This window comes from Pinus tabuliformis, chromosome 3_1 (assembly GCF_031772625.1).
Source record: "Pinus tabuliformis cultivar Carrire ecotype Pingquan chromosome 3_1, CPIR1, whole genome shotgun sequence".
Lineage (NCBI taxonomy): Eukaryota > Viridiplantae > Streptophyta > Pinopsida > Pinales > Pinaceae > Pinus > Pinus tabuliformis.
In genome coordinates this window covers 134,150,100-134,164,215 of record NC_142301.1, presented here as the reverse complement: position 1 = coordinate 134,164,215, position 14,116 = coordinate 134,150,100, and the positions used below count along the sequence as shown (strand labels likewise).

The 14,116-nt window shown below is 35.7% G+C and overlaps 1 pseudogene across 1 annotated transcript; it reads right to left on the bottom strand.

Moving 5' to 3' along the window:
* Nucleotides 1–2,431: 2,431 nt before the first annotated feature.
* On the bottom strand, nt 2,432–13,154 carry LOC149186127 (putative aldo-keto reductase 2; annotated as a pseudogene). The gene is made up of 5 exons (XR_016256111.1): nt 12,731–13,154; nt 11,970–12,167; nt 4,229–4,401; nt 4,045–4,147; nt 2,432–3,525 (listed from the first exon to the last, which is right to left on the bottom strand). The product of XR_016256111.1 is annotated as a putative aldo-keto reductase 2 (transcript).
* Nucleotides 13,155–14,116: the final 962 nt, after the last annotated feature.

The window sequence follows — 14,116 nt, the reverse complement described above, 5'->3', positions numbered from 1 at the left end:
CCCAAGATGCAAGCATTGCATGATGTAAGCTTTCTTGGAATAGTAAGAAGACATTTAATGCCCTATTCTTTCATAATTCTAATGATGTCATAGTTGATATGACCAAATCTAGCATGCCATAATAAACTTGAAGATAAAATATTATCTTGTTACACAAACAGAGATGAATTTGTAGCAGACTGTGTAATAAATGAATTACTAGTCAATTTCAACAGTGTACCTTCTTCAACACCAGTCATAATTCTAATGCCGTCATAGTTGATATGACCAAATCTAGCATGCCATAATAAACTTGAAGATAAAATATTATCTTGTTGCACTAACAGAGTTGAATTTGTAGCAGACTGTGTAATAAATGAATTACTAGTCAATTTCAATAGTATACCTTCTTCAACACCAGTCATAATTACTGAATTATCACTTTCTCTACGAATTTCAATGTTGCCATCAAAAATATGGATTAAAGTTCCTTGTTGTCTGATATGAATGAGGGACATTAAGTTCCTTTGAAATTGGGGAATATAAAGAACATCTTTCAATAAATAATCTGCTAAATGTGGAATTTTTAATCTAATTGATCAAATTCCTGATGGTTTAACTTTGATCTAACCAGCAAAATAAACAACACCATCAACATTGTCACTAAAACTTTCAAAAAGATCTTTCTGGAATGTCATATGACAAGTAGCACCTAAATCTAAAATCCAACTGTCCTCCCATGAAGAAAATGTGGTATTAAAAACATTATCAATATTGAAATTGCAATGAGCAGCTATATAATGTTCAGATTCATTTGTTTTATTTTTGTCAGAAGATGATTGCTCTGTCTTGTCATTAATTGGTTCTTTCTTGTCATGATTAATCTTCTCTCAAGGAACCCTGCAATTAACTTAACTATGACCAATTTTGCCACACCTATAACATATGATATTTGATTTAGATTGAAAAAAAAAATTGTGTTTGGTCATTGTGATGTCTATCACCCTGATTGTTGTTATTGTTACCCCCTGCCTCTAAAATTCCTTCTACCTCGATCTCTGGGATTCTCGCCACCTTTGGCATAATCATTTTGTGATTTATGTTCTTTTTGTGCACGGCACAAGGTTTTTGTACTAGCAATAGAAACATACTCTTTTTTCCCAAAAGTTGTTTCTCTTTCTGCAATTTTATTCACTAATTTATCAAAAGTAATTTCCTTTAATTGTCCACTAGCTTGGAGAAAGTGGTGAGAGTATGCAGGGTGTAGGGCTTTGATGAAGTCAGCTAATTGTAAATCTACTTTAACACTTGTGGCTTCTATGGATTTGATGAAGTCAGCTAATTGTAAATCTACTTTTAACACTTGTGGCTTCTATATCATGGAAAATAACCTTTATCTCAGAAGGCAATTTCATTCTATCATTGTCCTTCATTTCCAAATTAAATAACTTCAATAACAACTGAATAATCTCCAATTATGAATTTGAATCATAGAGTTCCCTTAAAATTTCTAATGTTACATGGTTGTTTTTCATCACCTGGAGGTCCTGGTGCAATTTCTTTATCTTTTGCGTTTTTCTTTCCTTAACAAACATATTACCACAAATCATTAAAAATCAATGCACTCCTAAGTTTTCTTATCCATTCTAAGTAATTTTATTTCCAAAAAGTACAACTCCAACCAAAGAAATTATGGATGTCATCTTAAATAAAATCAGAATTAAGAAATTTAATGATCTACAAAATATATCATTGTCCGAAAAAAAACTTAAAAAAAAGTGGTAAGCGATAGACCTTCACAATAGGGTTGAATTTGCAAGACCTTTGCAACAATTTAACTTCGTTAAATAGTGATGTACTCGACGAATCAACACCTTGCCAAAACGATTGGAAAACATATCCACAAAGAACCTCAATTCAATAGGAGCGGAAAATTTCAGCCACAAAGGAGAATGTGATGAAGACTCCTTTTTCGTAGATGGAACCTGCTCTTCACCAATCAATAGCTTCCATTAATACAAATGATTTCAGCCACAAAGGAGAATGTGATGTGATGAAGACTCCTTTTTTGTAGATGGAACCTCCTCTTTACCAATCAATAGCTTCCATTAATACGAATGATTTCAGCGGCAAAGGAGAATGTGATGAAGACTCCTTTTTCGTAGATGGAACCTCCTGGAAACTCCTATTTCCACCACTATAGCCTCATTAATGCGCGGCTACATGCGCTGGAGATAGTGGCTGATGACTAGATTAAAAAATAAATAATGGTGCGTTACACGGGGCGCGTGTTATATCGGGTTATCTCCTGCGCATGTAGCCGCGCATTAATGAGGCTATAGTGGTGGAAATAGGAGTTTCTCCTCTTTACCAATCAATAGCTTCCATTAATACGAATGTTATCGCTCTTATTTAGACCAATACGAGCTCACTCCCAAGCTTTGGATCCGGCGAAGTCAGCTTTAGAGCATTCCATAAATTAGGAATATGTTAAACGACAGAGGCAAAAATATTTTACAACAAATGTCGAACGTTAATTTTGTTTTTATGATAAATGACAGGTGTGTGGGGGCAACACACAACATATGATAATCCAATCAACGATAACAAAACGACACAAACATGCTGCTGATTAACGAGGTTGGTGATTCCGTGACCGGTTGCAACAAAACAACCAATGCATAAATCGACGACCCTCATTCATTGCGGGGACAGGCAGGTGGGTTTCGAAAACCCCCTGCAATGGTTCCATAAACCCCCCACATATGGTCACGGTCCTACGCACCAATTCCGCCAGCCGCACCAACTGTACAGGCTAAACAAAATGAACTCCACGATTGAATCAGTGTTTTATTAAGCGAAATCTTCAAATGGTTATACAATCAGAGATAGTTACCAGATCACAACTAACCCACTGGTAGTTTTGCTAACCGTTGTAAACAAAAAAAACTAATTTTAAGCTAATATTGTACAATATCCAGTAGGATTAGTTAACAAATCTGAGAGATAGAAATAAGGCATTTGATTTTGAGATATTATCCAATCTACAATGAGATAAGTTCAGTAACTACTCTTAATAGAAAGAGAGAAATGAGATAAGTTCAGTAACTACTCTTAATAGAAAGAATTTAAAATAAAAATGTTGTGTCTTACATGTTCATAATTTTATTTGCTGACAAAAAATGATGTTAAAAATCATCATATGGCATCCTTCCATGAAGAAAGAGGTGGTGTTTCTGAGTTCATCCATGTAAGATCTTTGTGCTCATCATTGTATCGATTTCCAAAGAAACCTTAAGTTGATAACACATTTTCTATTTCCTTCCTCTCTTCCGGTGTGATCTTAACAAAAAGAGCACCAACATTTTCTTCCAAGTTCTTCACTTTGGTAGTTCCAGGAATTGGTATAACATCATTTCCTTGATGGTGAATCCAAGCAAGTGAAAGTTGGCCCGGGGAGCATTCCTTCCTCGCAGCGATCTCACATATTTTTTCAAATGTCACTTTGTTCTTTTTAAGATTTTATGCTGTAAACCTTGGATATGACTGTAAAACGAAACACCGATGGATTGTAAAATTATATATTTGCAGAAGGAATATATATATATATATATATATATATATATATATATATACATTTCGATGAACAACTAGATGCAATTAATTAACAGCTTAATGCAGTTTTATCAATGCATTAATAGAAACTTTAGAGAAAGGATATTAACAAATTGTTTTTTTATTATTAAAAAAATGTTTAAAAGAATTAAGTTATAAAAGTAGGTTAGCTAAATAACCCATAATATTAAAATCAATTGCTTAATAGAATTAAATTATAACTGAAGTTAGCTAAATGCCCCCGTAGCATTGAGATCAATTAATTAAAATAACTCAAAAGTATCACTTGAGTTATAATAAAATTTAACTGCATATAATTTCAATTTGTGATGCAGATCCAAATTAATTTCATAAAAAGGGTACACAGAAGAAAACTTGTGATTAATCATACCACAACGAACTAAAACTGATCCTAAAATGTGCATAAAGAGAGAGATGGATCGAAAATACCTTTCTGGCATCATTATTTGTTAAATTTTCAACTAATTTTGATCCAGAGGTAAAGAAACCCCTGCCTAGAGGGCTGTACGCTACAATTCCAATTCCAAGTTCTCTGAAATCAAAATTTAATATATTAGGTAACAATTCATGGTACAAATCCATTGACAGTATGACAAATCCTAACTGATCAAACCTGCAAGTGGGAATAATTTCTTCCTCTGCATCCCTGGTCCACAAAGACCACTCTATCTCAACTGCTGTTATAGGATGAACAGCATGAGCTCTTCGAATTGTTGATGCAGAAGCTTCGGAAAGTCCAATGTATTTTATCTTCCCTTCCTCCACTAATTTCTTCAACTCTCCAATCTGTAATAGATGCGTAAACAAAGCATGACATCAAACTATAGATAATTGTCTGAAATAGTAAACTAAATGTGCAATCAAGCAAGAAATGTTGGTGACATGTAAATGATAAATTTTATATCTCGTGCTGATTCAAGCTTTCAATTTTACAAGTTGGGCATCAGAAAGAAAAGTAAAAGGTGGTGGCAATATTTTGTTCGGTGAAGTTTCATTAAGAATGTTGAAGTGATAAATTTAATAGGGGTAATTATAAATTTTGGAATATTTTGAAAATTTGTGTTGGGGATTTTTCTGATAAAATCCCAAAAAACACACAAATAAAACTAAAACTCCACACACAGAGACAATGCTCTGTTTTTACCTTTCTAGGATCTTTTTGTGCACAGGGAAGCTTTAAAAAATTTTTATTGAGGAACATAGTATTTCACCACCATAAAAACATTTCTATTGATTAAAACAAAAAATCATTGATAAAAAAAATTCAATAGAAACATTTACTCTGTCTCCACATGAGAATTTACTGTGCTGGGTTTACTGCTGTAAAACCCCTTTTACATTACCCCTGTAAAACAAATTTTTTACATACACAGTAAAAATTCCATTACATTCACTTATAAAAAAAACTCACATCATGCGCTCTTTCACTTCTTCTTTTCCACTACTGTGGATATTACAAAACAATTTCATGCTATTTCTTGGTTTTGCGATGGGCAAACAATACAATATATTCCTTGTTCTGTTTAACTTCTCGCACTGCTGTGCGTTCAATACATTTCCATGAACAACATCTGCACGCGGGCTCTACTCTGTATTCTATATGAAAACACATATACAAAAACGTAAAGAAAAAAAACATTATGTGTCGTAACCAAAATTAAACTATCTACCTACTTCTACGAACAACAGTTAATACATTAACTTCCTTCGGCGGTCAACGGAAAACCTTATACTCCACGCAATCCTTGATTTGATGCGGGCCCGTATGCAGCTTCAAGCGATCGACGGCGGAGAGCGAAGGATTAAATCGGACGGCTGGAATGGATATCGGGAGGCCTCATTATGCTGAACATTAGCACCCGAGAAATTACGTTTGCTTACGTATGGGGAGAGCCACGCGTCTGCACCATATTCCATCGGGTTCAAAAATACGGAAACCACTTTCACGCAAAAGCGGTCCGAGATCCCTCAAGGTGGTTTGTGGTTTTGCTACGCGGTTTGGGCGTTGGTACGGCTGCGCAGTTGAAATTACATATTCAACACTCCCCTTTAATTTCAATTGCTGGGCATTCGGTCATACCCAGACACTTTCTCAAAAATTCAAAGCTTTTCTGATCCAATGGCTTTGTCAAGATGTCTGCAACCTGCTCTTGAGTCCTGCAATGTTCTAGGACAATTTCTCCATTGTTCACCAATTCTCTGATGTAGTGAAACCTTGTATCAATGTGTTTCGTTCTCTTATGAAACACTGAATTCTTTGACAATGCAATAGCTGAGCTATTGTCACAAAAAATCACTGTCGCTTTTGCCTGCTCTTGGCCTAAGCTTCTCAACATTCTTCTCATCCACACTGCTTGACATGCTGCTGCTGTAGCTGCCACATATTCAGCCTCTGCTGTAGACAATGCTACAATGGACTGCTTCTTAGAAACCCATGAAATGGCTCCTGAACCCATATGAAACACATAACCGGAAGTGCTTTTCCGATCATCTGCACTTCCAGCCCAATCACTATCAGTGTATCCAACCAAATCTGAATGTTCTGAGACATTATATAAAATTCCAAACATTTTGGTACCTTTGACATACCTTAAAATTCTTTTTGTTGCCTGCCAATGTGCCTCCTTTGGCCTCTCCATGAATCTGGAAATTAAACTAACAGCATACATAATGTCAGGCCTAGTAGTTGTTAAATACATAAGGCTGCCTACAATACTCTTGTACAAACTAGGATCAAAATCCTTGCTGTTGTCCTCTCTGCTGAGTTTTAATCCCATCACTGTGGGAGTGATCGCTGTCTTGCATTCTTGCATGTTAAATCTGCTCAATACTTGATTTACATATCTTGCTTGTGAGATAAAAATTCCTTTTTCATTTTGCTCTACTTCTATGCCTAAGAATTATCTCAAGAAACCCATGTCAGTCATTTCAAATTCTTCCTTCACGACTGATTTAAAATTCTCAATAAGATAAACATCATTGCCTGTGAAAATAACATCATCAACATACAAGACAACAATCAAAATTTTACCATCTTTTTCTTTGATGTAAACAGTGGGTTCTCCTTCACACTTGTCGAATTCATTATCCAATAGATATGAATCTATCCTGCTGTACCATGCTCTTGGTGCTTGCTTAAGCCCATAAAGAGCTTTCTTCAATCTGCACACTTTGTGCTCTTCACCTTTCTTCTCATAGCCGAGAGGCTGTTCAATGTACACCTCTTCTTTTAACACTCCATTTAGGAATGTTGACTTCACGTCCATTTGGTAGACTTTCCATTTGTTTTGTGCTGCTATGGACAACACTACTCTCACGGTTTCCATTCTTGCAACTGGTGTGAAAGTCTCCTCATAATCTCTCCCATACTGCTGCTTGTACCCCTTGACAACCAGCCTTGCCTTGTGCCTTTCTATCTTGCCTTCAGCATTGCTTTTGGTCTTATAGACCCATTTCACTCCAATAACTTCTTTACCTTTTGGTAGCTCAACCAAATCCCATGTTTTGTTTCTCTCTATGGCATTCATCTCCTCATCCATAGCTTCTATCCATTTCCTATCTTTAATTGCATCCTCGAAATGAATAGGATCATCAACATGAAAATACAAGGCAAATAAGGAATTCATTCCTTCATCATAAATGTCACTTAGATTTCTAAATTTCTTACCTCTTTCACTTGGTGTGCAAGTGCTTGAAGATGCACTTGAATTTCCTCCTTGTGGTGTGCTTGGAGAAGCACTCTCATTTATTCTCAATGGTGTCCCTTGCTGTCCTTGTGTTGGCACTGCTATTTGGGGATGTATTTCAGCCACCTTCTCATCATCTTCATCATGAGACAAACAGTTTTTAACATTCACTGTTTTCTCTATGCTTCCATCCCAAGCTTCTTCTTCAATGAATTGAACATCTCTGCTTACAAAAAACTTCTTGGTAGATGGGATATACAACCTGTAGGCTTTGGATTCCTCACTGTATCCAATGAAGATGCATTTCTCCCCTTTGCTGTCCAACTTCCTCCTTAGCTGATCTGGAATGTGTGCATAGGCCACACATCCAAAAACTCTCATGTGGGTGACTCCTTGCTTTCTCCCACTCCATGCTTCTTCCGGCACTTTGTTCAACACTGCTTTTGTAGGACACCTGTTCAAAATGTAAACTGCACAATTTACAGCTTTAACCCAATAATCATTTGGCAAATGCTTTGCCTTCAACATGCTCCTCGCCATATCCATGATGGTCCTGTTCTTCCTTTCAGCAACTCCATTTTGCTGCGGAGTGTACCTTGCTGTAAACTGTTTGTGAATTCCATTTTCTCTACAAAATCGTAGGAATTCCTTAGAGATATACTCACCTCCTCTATCAGTTCTCAAAACTTTAATGTGCAGCCCGCTTTGGTTCTCCACAAATGCCTTGAAATTTTGGAATTTCTCAAACACTTCACTTTTGTTTTTAAGGAAATATACCCAAGTTTTTCTTGTAAAGTCATCAATGAATGTTAGGAAATATTGGCTGCCTGCTAATGATGGAGCTTGCATTGGTCCACATAAATATGAGTGGATGATCTCTAAAGGTGCCTTTGCCCTTATGCTCTTCCCTGATGGAAAACTTTCTCTGTGTTGTTTTCTCAAAATGCAACCTTCACATAAGCTGTCTGGTTTCTCTATCAATGGTAATCCTCTTACCATTCCTTTTCTGCTCAACAAATTTAGACCTCCAAAATTGAGATGTCCAAATCTCAAGTGCCACAACCAATTTTCATCCTTTGGCACGCTTTGGAAAGCCTCTTGGGTAACTGCTGCAATTTCTCCTTTGTTTTTCAAATCTGCCCTTATTCTAAGAGGGAACATCCTATTCCTTGTCATCTTTACTTCAGCAATGCATCTTTTGCTGGGTGCTATATCCATGATGGTGCATACATCATTTTTAAAGAAAACATTGTACCCCTTGTGGACAAGCTGTCCAATACTCAAAAGGTTACATCTCATTCCAGGGACATAGTAGACATCTGCTATGGTTTTCTTTTCTCCTTGCTTTGTAAATATTTTTACCTCTCCTTTTCCCATAACAGAGATTTCACTATCAGTTCCTAGTGTGACTTCTGATTTCACATTTTTATCTAGGGCAGAAAAGAAGGCTATGTTTCCTGTCATATGGTTGCTGCAACCTGAGTCTAAAAACCATATGTCTTCACTGTTTGTTTCAGCCATGTTACAAGCTAACAACACATTATTTTGGCTGATGTTTTCTCTAGTGACATTTGCATTTTGTCTATTACTCATATCATGCTGCTTCTTCCTACATTCACTGGCATAATGCCCATATTTTTTACAATAATAGCATTGGACACTGGATTTTTCATACCTTTGTCCTCGAGCATGATGTTGTCCTCCTTGTTGGCTGCTGCCTTAACCTTGGTTCTGATTTGGATTGCTGCCTCTTCCTTGTGCATTTGCTGGGCTGTTCCTTCCACCTCTGTTCTGGCTTCTGCCTCTTCCTCTCTTGTTTCCTCTGCCTTGACCTCTTCCTCTTCCAAAGGACATCTGGGTCTTGAAGGCTTGCTCTAGAGATGAGTTTTCATTCCTACTCAACCTTTGCTCATGTGTTATCAGTGATGCATGTAGCTCATCAACTGAAAATTTTGAGAGATCCTTTGTCTCTTCAATGGTGGTGACAATCGCATCAAATTTTGAGAGTAAGACCCTCAATATTTTCTCCACAATCCTCCTATCTTCAAGGGTTTCTCCATGAGTCCTTATCTGTGTGACCAGACCAATTACATGTGTGAAGAATGAGTCAATGTTGTCTGACTCCTTCATGCACAAATTCTCAAAATCTTTCCTCAGCAATTGCAGTTTTGCTGTCTTCACTCTCCCATGCCTTGATAGGTTGTCTTGAGGGTTTGTCATGCTTTATTAGATGTCTTAGCTGTTGCTAACCTTGGAAACACGCTTCCATGCACTGCTTGATACAAGAAGAAAAGGGCTTTTGAATCCTTCTTCTTGCAGCTCTTTAATAGATCCTTCTCTCCTTGAGTTAATGCATTAAACTCATTTTCATCTGCTGGTTGTTCAAAACCTTCCTCAACTATTTCCCATAAGTCTTGGGAAGCAAACAAGGCTTTCATTGTTATTGCCCAATAGTCATAGTTTTTACCATCAAATAATGGGAGCTACATACCCATGCTATTACTGGTGCTTGTGCCAGCCATTCTTGCAGCCTCAACTATGCTTCAGTTTCTTGACTGTGTATTTTAAAACAACTGACTGCTTCTTCAGCAACACAAAAAAAACTTGGTGAAATACCTGAGTATTTTCTTGACTGAGCCTTCACTCTGCTGGAGAAGATCTACTGCTGCAACCAAAAGACTCCTCCCTTCAGCTTCTTGAACACCTTCAAAGAGCCTAAGCCTGCTCTGATACCACTGTTGGGGATTTTTCTTATAAAATCCCAAAAAACACACAAATAAAACTAAAACTCCACACACAGAGACAATGCTCTGTTTCTACCTTTCCAGGATCTTTTTGTGCACAGGGAAGCTTTAAAAAAATTTTACTGAGGAACAGAGTATTTCACCACCATAAAAACATTTCTATTGATTAAAACAAAAATCACTGATACATATTCATCCTCTTTGCTGAGAGGGATTCACCAAAAAAAATTCAACAAAAACATTTACTCTGTCTCCACATGAGAATTTACTGTGCTGGGTTTACTGCTGTAAAACCCCTTTTACATTACTGCTGTAAAACAAATTTTTTACATACACAGTAAAAATTCCATTACATTCACTTATAAAAAAAAACTCACATCATGCGCTCTTTCACTTCTTGTTTTCCACTGCTGTGGATATTACAAAACAATTTCATGCTATTTCTTGGTTTTGCGATGGGCAAACAATACAATACATTCCCTGTTCTGTTTAACTTCTCGCACTGCTGTGCGTTCAATACATTTCCATGAACAACATCTGCACGCGGGCTCTACTCTATATTCTATATGAAAACACATATACAAAAACGTAAAGAAAAAAACATTATGTGTCGTAACCAAAATTAAACTATCTACCTACTTCTACGAACAACAGTTAATACATTAACTTCCTTCGGCGGTCAACGGAAAACCTTATACTCCACGCAATCCTTGATTTGATGCGGGCCCGTATGCAGCTTCAAGCGATCGACGGCAGAGAGCGAAGGATTAAATCGGATGGTTGGAATGGATATCGGGAGGCCTCATTATGCTGAACATTAGCACCCGAGAAATTACGTTTGCTTACATATGGGGAGAGCCACGCGTCTGCACCATATTCCATCGGGTTCAAAAATACGGAAACCACTTTCACGCAAAAGCGGTTCGAGATCCCTCAAGGTGGTTTGTGGTTTTGCTGCGCGGTTTGGGCGTTGGTACGACTGCACAGTTGAAATTACATATTTAACAATTTGATACACATGAAAAGTTAATTTCATCCATGTGAGTCAGATTTATGGAATATTCTAGAATTTACAATAGTCATCAAATAATAAATTGTAAATGTGATGTTGATTTAAGTTCGTGTTTTCAATTTTACAACGTGATATGAGAGACAAAAGCGGAAGAAAAAGTAGAACATGGTGGCAACTGTTAGCGAGGAGAAGTTCATTTTTTTCTAACGAGATTGATTATGGAATATTCTGGAAATCTCATGGATAGGAGTGAACAGATTATGGAATATTCTGGAAATATGATGGATAAGAGTCAACATTGTTTTGACTTCAACTTCTCTTTTATTCATTAAAATTGATTAAAAATTTTAAAATTTTAATAATTTATTAGATTTAACTATTTTTTTTTTTTAAACAAGAACAGCCCAATGACTAACGCCTCGTGTGCATCAATCTATAGCATTTTTCCCTCTGGGAAACCCAACTACTTATCCTAAAGACTTAGGGTAAAGAATAGTTGAGAACCTTAAATTTGACTATTGAATAGGAAACAAAGAGATTATATGGACTGGGATATCAAAGCTAATTAATAAGAAAAATATTAAAGCTGATTTAATAGGAGTTTTTCTTTATTAATGTCTATAAAAATAATTAAGAAAAAACAACCAAAACCGTACAAGTATCTTTCTTATATTGGCCAATTCTTTTGGAATTGAAATTTTTTAAATTAAATTGTTTTTCTAGAATTCAAACTGGAACTTGATAAGTATACCCACTACCAATAAATTTCCAAGATCACAAACATTTTTTAAATTAAGTTGTTTTTTATGGAATTGGAACTGGAACTTGATAAGTAAACCCACTGCAAATAAAATTCCAAGATCACAAACATAAACCAGTAACTAAACCAAGACTGATTGCAACCATACATACCGTAACTTCAATTGGGACTTTAGTGTCAATACGATGCTGATAATAAAGATCGATGTAATCCACGTCAAGGCTCTTCAAGCTTCCTTCGCAGGCGGAACGAACATATGCGGGATCTCCTCGAATCTCTAGTTTTCCACCGACAGAAGTGACTACAAACTTCGTGGCTAATTGGACTCTCTGCCTAATTCCTTTAATCGCCTGCAATTAACAAATCGTTAATGGTGATTGTGTCATGAATGAAATTTGAAATTCAAATTCCAAGATTAAAATTTCCAAATTCAAATCTCCCAATAAAGTCAATTATGTAAAACATGAAATTCCAAGTTCAAAGCCTCGTGGATTAAGTTAATCAAATTTTTTTTCATAAAAATATTATGAGTTTTGGAGATTTTCTACCGTAGTTTAATTTGTTCAAATTCTGGCATTGGTATCACAGTTATGAATTATAAATTTACTACTATCTAAATATACCAAAAGTTTTTCAATTTACTAAATCTATATATACAATCAAAAACACATTTCAATCAACAAAAATCCAAATTTAAACAAAAATATTTTCGCCAAATTCCAACCACAAACTTCAATTACCCAAAAACCAATCACAATTCCATGATTACACAAAACCCATTCAATTACGCAAAAACCAATCACAATTCCATGATTACACAAAACCCATCACGATTCCATGGAAGATGGAATTGGCTAAACCATTGATAATAGCAATTACAATGAAAAAAATACACCAATATGAGGAGTCTCACCTTACCAACGTAGATTTCGTTGTTGACGTAAACGTCCGAAGTGTCAAGGAAAGTAACTCCCTTGGAGATGACGGCATGGCGGATTAGAGATATGAGCTCTTCCTCCGGCTTAGGAGGGCCATACGCCATAGACATCCCCATGCACCCCAAACCTTGGGCTGACACTTCAAAACCTTGACACCCCAAAAACAGTCTGCCAACTGATGGTAATTCTGCCATTGCTTTCTCTCTGCAAAGCACCCAATCAATCACTATACTATTCCTTCTCGTTCGCCCTTCGCTGTTGACAGTTCATAAATATATAGAGAAAGATGTATGAATGTATCTGCCCTGCTACTTCAATGCGGTGAGAATGTTTCCTGACTAGTATTCAACCAAAAATGGCTATTAAAAAATGAATGTTAAACTATGGCCCTGAGAATTAAACAATGGTAGATGAAAAATTAAAAAAGAGTGTTATATTAAGGCCGCTGAAAACTTAAAAAATAATATTCAACTTTGGCTGCTGAATATATATATATATATATATATATGCCCCGCCATTCCAGTAGCGTGAGAGAGAGTGAGAGTGATGCAACTGTAATGAAAAAATTGAAAATGGCTATCCGACTGAAGCGGCTGAAATTTTTAAAAACTATTTAGAAATAGTATCCAACTATGTCGGCTGAACAATTAAAAATATTAAGAAATAGCATTCAACTATGTCGGCTGAATATATATATATATATACACAAAAGATGCTATTTCAACTGAGTCAACGTGCAGGTTGGAAATTGTAATTACTTGACATCAAGCTAGTTAGAATTAGAGAATCAGTTATCTGGGTTAATTAGGTTAGAAATTGTAATTATTTGATATGAAGTTAGTTAGAATTAGGGAATTAGTTATTTGAGTTAATTATAACTAGTATTGTTTAACTATATATACTTTGCTATTGAAAATTTGTTGTGACTGTAAATTTAAGTGGTAAATATTACTTGACATGAAAGTAGTTAAAATTAGATAATCAATTGACTGAATTAATTATAATTAGTATTGTTAAACTATATATACTTCGCTATTAAAAAAAATTGTGACCCTAAATTTGGGTGATAAATATTATTTTCTAACAAAAGTTCGGTCGTATTTTACTTTTTATATATTAAACTGGATGGATAGCTGCATCACAGCATAGTTCCTCTCTTTTGGTAGTTATTGGTTTTTTTTTTCGAGAGAAAAAACCAGATAGATTATATTAAGAGAATATAATGAAACACATATACATAATCAGATATTCATGCCTGAATGAATCTCAGCATAGTAAATACTCGGATAACAATAACAATAAACCAATAACTACTCAACTCAGCTGGTAGTTATTGGTTTATTGTTATTGTTATCCGAGTA